Source organism: Mus caroli, chromosome 4, assembly GCF_900094665.2.
Source record: "Mus caroli chromosome 4, CAROLI_EIJ_v1.1, whole genome shotgun sequence".
Lineage (NCBI taxonomy): Eukaryota > Metazoa > Chordata > Mammalia > Rodentia > Muridae > Mus > Mus caroli.
This window is the reverse complement of record NC_034573.1, coordinates 4,566-10,631: the sequence shown is the minus strand read 5'-3', so window position 1 is coordinate 10,631 and position 6,066 is coordinate 4,566.

Here is a 6,066-nt window from a genome sequence, read left to right as displayed (position 1 = left end):
TTCTTGATATTCTTCAAAATTGTCTCCATATTTCTCAGTAGTCATTTCTTTTATTTTGACCACAATAAATATGTGGTATCCGTCTTATGTAGTCAGTATATTTCAGGGACAATTTCAGAGAACGGAGCCCATTTGCTGTCACTCCCTCTCACTTTAGCAAACGGGACTTGGTACAGAGCTGTTAAATATTTCCAAAATGAAGGAATAAAAGTCTATAAAACGAACAAGAAAACTATTTTTGGAGAATTAGTTGGTTCTAAAGATTGAAGAAAGAGTGCCATATGTTGCTAATGTTGAGAAAGTGGTCATTTTCCAAGTGTTTAAGTATTACTGTTCTATTTCAAATGATTTTAGGTCCCCGGTATTCTCAGTGTCAGAGTCCCATCCTGACTGATGCCTTTGTCTCTGTGGTACTTGAACTTAAGTCCCCTTTGTAAGATGCAGGGACTGAGACTTGATGTAGATAAAGAAATCATGATGGGGGGGGGGCGGTGCATTAGGAGCCTGACATGGTGCAAACATGAAGGGACTTTGGAAACTTGACTCTGGTCTGTTTTGCAGGGAGAAGTTTCAGACTCTTTTAAAACTGTCTATTTAGAAAAAAAGAATCTTAAACTTTTCAATATTGCACTCATAGTAGAATTACCCCTTGTATTCCACCTATAGTCCAGTCAGTAATTGTTAGCATGTCACTTTGTGTGGTTTTCTTCACAGGCTCTTTCCCTCAGTTCACATGCATATCTAGGGGCTTCGTTTGGTTGTTTTTCTTCTTTTCTCTCTCTCTCTCTCTCTCTCTCTCTCTCTCTCTCTCTCTCTCTCTCTCTCTCTCTCTCTCTCCCTTCCTTCCTTCTTTCCTCCTAAACAATGAGCAATAAACAAGGAAATTTGTATCAATATAATACATTTATGTACAGACCATACATTAGTTTTCATGGGCTGTCAAGATGGCTTAGCAGGTGTCTTAATTTAGATTTTATTGCTGTAAAGAGATTCCATGGCCAAGACAACTCTTATAAAGGCAAATATTTAATTGAGGCTAGCATACAGTTTTTGAGATTAAGCTCATTATCATCGTGGTGGAAAGAATGACATCTTGCAGGAAGACTTGATACTGGAGGAGTTGAGAGTTCTACATCTTCATTCAAAGCAGCAGAAGGAGACTCTGATTCCACACTGGGCAGAGCCTGAGCATAGGATAACTCAAAGCCCACCTACACAATGACCCACTTCCTCCATCAAGGCCACACCTGCTCCAAGAAGACCATACCTCTTAGTAGTACCATCCCCTATGGCCAAACATTGAAACACAGGAATCTGGTGGTAGGGGGACAGACATTCAAACCACCACAGCAGATAAAGACACTTGCTACCAAGCATGCATTCAATCCCTGGGACCCACATGGTGGAAAGAAAAGAAAAAAAACCCTGCAATTTGTTCTCTGACCATACATGTTTAATGTGGCTTCTGTATGCCCACACATATACACAGTAAATAATATTAAAAATTCAATGTTCATTAGTTTTGCACTATGGCTATATCAGATTTTTTACTTCAACCTTCCCTGGAAACTTGGAACACTGCAGTTTTCCTGCCTCTTTAGTCCTCTGTAATATGGTGTGATTTCTCAGTCCTATGCTGTCTTTAATAATACTGTGAGTCTGGAATGGAAGGAGTGCTTGTTTCCTTGTTAATCCCTTAATTTTCATTTTCTGATGCTTTTATCATGACTTGATTCAGTGTGATCCAGACTTACAACTTTAATGATTTGGCTTTTATAAGCACATCACATGAGGAGATCTTGTTGATTTGTGTCATTTGTAATGGTAGTTAACTGGTCAGTTAAGACAGTGAGCACAGTTCTCTCCCCAAAGTTATTTTTGTCTTCTTAATCAGTAAATATATGGACAGATACTTTGAAAGCATCTGTATCTCTGACCTTCACTAAACTTTAACTTACTAGTTTATCATCCTTTAATCCTTGTTTAGACGAATTGTTAGTCTGGGATTTTAGTAGTGTAGGTTTGTAGTTGTGTTTTGTACTTAGCAGTTGGCAGTTTAGAAAGACTATCTGGAGCTTACACAAGGGATTCATTAAAGAGTTATGCATAAGCATTTAAGCTGTTTGAACTGAGGCCTTCTGAAGTTTGCATATAGTGGACTGAAGGGATGGCTGTGCTTTGTGGAGCGTGTTTCTGTATTTCTATATTTGATGATGATTTTTCTTTACATTTGCATTAGTGCAGTTTTAAAAGTGACAGTTTTTTCTCTATCCTGGTTACCTCCCAAATTAATGAAGCAGAAACTATAGATTTATTTAATCAACCTTGTGGCACAATAGCCTAGCAGTATTAATATACGTTAATCTTCTAAATTAATCTAGCTACCTCCCAGCCCAAATCCTCAAGATACTTGCATTTTAGTATCTATCTGCTCTGGATGTGTTCCCATGGTGTCTCCTGGGCTCTCCTTGTGGTGAATCCTTCTTTCTCTTTCTCCCTGTCTCCTGGCTGGGGTCAGAAGTCTAGCCCTGTTCTTTCTTCTGCTCAGCCACTGACTGATGAGCTTTTATTGACAATTCAGAGAATAAATGGGGAGCAGTGTTTATAGGATGCCATGTCCAGATTGCAACAGATAATTGGGTTGGAGTAGGGGATGGGGGTGATCAGCATTTAATAATCTTTACACAGTGCATAGTAACATCATACCTACCCATCTGTTTGCTTGATTGTTTACTGTGTGTGTGTGTGCGTGTGCGAGCACGTGTGCTTTCGTGTATGCCTGCCTGTGCCGCACAGCATGCGTGTGGAGGTCAGAGGACTTCCTGTGGGAGTTTATTCTCTCTTACCACATTGGTTCTGAGGGTTAAACTGGCCAGTGAGGCTTGGCAACAAATGTCTTTTCCTGCTAATCCATCTCATTGACACCGTAATGATCATTTCTCAAAAATGTTTTGTTTTCTTTTTGGAAAATACATGTGATATCAAGTTCATTGTTTGATAATTTCAAATATTACTCACTGTTGTTAAGTACATTCACAGTATAGGACCATCACTATGGATCATGTTCCAGAACTTTTGTCATCTCAGATGAAATGATGAAAGTTTATTTTAATAACTGAAAAATCAGCAAAGCAATCTGTCCCTCAGCCCCTGCACACATGCTCAGCCCAAACACAATTTCTACTTTCTGTTTGAATGTTTCTCTACTCTGCACACCTCAAATAAATAGTATCAAGCTGTTGTCCTTTGTGTCTAACTTATTTTACTTTGCATTGGTGCTTGGTGTTTTTCCTGATACTATGCTGGCTGTGAACTTGGCACAGACTAGAGACATTTGGGAAGAAGGACCGTAGTTGAGAAAATGCCCCCACCAGTTTGGCATGTGGGAAAGCTTGTGGGGTATTGATTAATGATAGATGTGGGTGGCCCATCCCACAGGAGGTGGTGCCACCTCTGGGTGAGTGGTTCTGGATGGTATAAGAAAGCAGGCTAAGCAAGCCTTGAGAAGAAGAGCAAGCCAGTAAGCAAGCATCTGCCTCAGTTCCTGACTTCAGATTCCTACCCTATGTGAGCCCTTATCCTGATTTACCTCAGTTATGGACTATAAGGTCTAAGATGAAATAAACTCTCTCTTACCCATGTTGCCTTTGGTGTTTTATCAATAAAAACCCTAAGACATAACAAATACATCCTAAAAACAACTTGGTGTCATGGACCACATGAAGCTCAAGAGGAAGAAAGACCAAAGAGTGGATGCTTCAGTCCTACTTAGAAGGGGGTACAATATAATCAAGGGAAGTAGAGGGTAGGAGGGGCTTGGGAGGAAGAGAGGAGGGGGAGGAGAAAAAGAGGGACAGAATCAGGTATGGGAGGGAATGGAGGAGATATACTGAGGGTTAGGCAATTGAACAGAGAGGTGTATAGCAATAGGGAATGGGGAACTGGGAGTAGCAACCAGAAAATCTCAGATGCCAGGAAAGCAAGAGTTCCCAGGACCGCACGGAGATGACATTAGCTGAAATACTCTACAAAGGGGAGGGAGAACCTGTCATGACCATATCCAGAGGTTAGGCATGGCCCCCCAGTTGAGTGATGGGGCCACCCACCCATCTCCAAAATTTTAACCCAGAATTGCTCCTGTCTAAAGGAAATACAGGGACAAAATGTGGAGCAGAGACTGAAGGAAAGGCCACCCAGAGACTGCCCCACCTGGGGATCCATCCCACTAGCAGACACCAAACCCAGACACTATTGTGGATGCCAAGAAGTGCTTGCTGACAGCAGCCAGATATAGTTGTCTCCTGAGAGGCTCTGTCAGATCCTGACCAATACATATATGGATGCTTGCATCAGCCTGAGCACAGGAACTCCAATGAAAGAGTTAGGGGAAGAACTGAAGGAGCTGAAGGGGCCTTATCTGGCATCAATGGGAGGGGAGGCCCTTGGTCCTGTGAAGGCTTGATGCCCCAGTGTAGAGGAATGCTAGGGCGGTGAGATGGGAGTGGGTGGGAGGGTGGGGGAGTACCCTCATAGAAGCAGGGTAAGGGAGGATGGGATGGGTTTGCAGAGGGAGAACCAGGAAAGGGGATAACATTTGAAATGTTACCAAAAAAAAAAAAAATAGCTAATTAAAACAAACCAACTTGGTAGTGTACAAATTTAATTTAGTTGATAACAATGTTAAGGTAAGTACAGACTTCATCTTATGATGATTCATTCTCTTAAAGACTAGCCACAATTGTGACAGACTACCCTTGCTTTTGCTTGATCAATATCTCACTTAAAAGTTTTCTCAACCCTTCTAGAGCAGCTCATGGAACTTAGGATAGAGCTATACTAATTCCATTATAAAGGAAGCAATGCAGGAGACTGAGAATGGAAGAATATGCTATGAGAATGGTGTTTCAGAGCCTGCACGTCCTCTCAGGGTGTACTACCCATCCAGTACACCCATGTCTACACAAAGTCTGGATTCTTGCAGGCTTCATGATGGAGCTATTCATTAAATCATCAAGTCCTAAGACATAGGTGATTGAAATCTACTTAAAACCTTGTGTATCTGCTGAGGTTGGGGTAGATGAAAATGCTAATCCATTACTCTTTGTGATTGTCATTTTCAAAACCAGCTGCCTTCCTAAAGCTCATTGTGTATTCTGTCATGAGTAGTCTCATTAACATGCAAGAGGCATTCCTTGCATGTTAGGAAATCCTTAGTGATTTAGAAGTTCTGAGATAGACATGGTGGCACCCACCTGTAATCCCAGGACTTCAACCCAGAGGTTGAGGTAAGAGGAACAAGAAATGAGGCTAGCCTGGCTTACATTGGCCCCTGTCCCCCCAAATGAAAATACATAACACACACACACACACACACACACACACACACACACTCCAAACCCCCAAACTAACAAAGATGTATGTATATGTTTGTATGTATGTATAAATTTATATATATAAATATATATTTGTATATAAATGTATATATTTATATATTAATATATTATATATATATGTATATATATATAAATGTGTATTTTTTCCCTGTAGCATGAGAATCTTTTTATTCTTGTTATGGCATGCTAAAATTTCATTGTCTTCTTATGGCTAAAACCTCCATTGTATGTGTATACCACATCTTATTCATCTGTTAGTGAACATTTGGATAGTTTTTCGGGGTTGTGGGTGTAGGGGAAGAGTAGGGAGAGAGAGAGAGAGCACATGTCCAGCCAGAGTTCCTGTGCTCTGGGCAGGCAGACACAGGAGGACTGCCTGATGCTTTCCACACGGCCCTGGGTGGGCATCTGGCTGTGTGAAGCCACTGACCTCACATGGTGGGGGATGGACAAGGGGCAGCCCCCATACCAGGTTCTCAGTCTCTGGCATCCCATGCTGGATACAGCAGAGGAGCTGAGAACAGAATAGGGGCCCCAGGGCGACACTATCGGCCCCAGAGATATGGGAAGAGAGCAGGGGAAGAGGGAGAGAGGTTCCCACGAAGACGAGAGTCCATAGTCCGGGCCTTGATGAACAGAGACAGTCTATGATTTTAGAGCTTTATTATAGAAA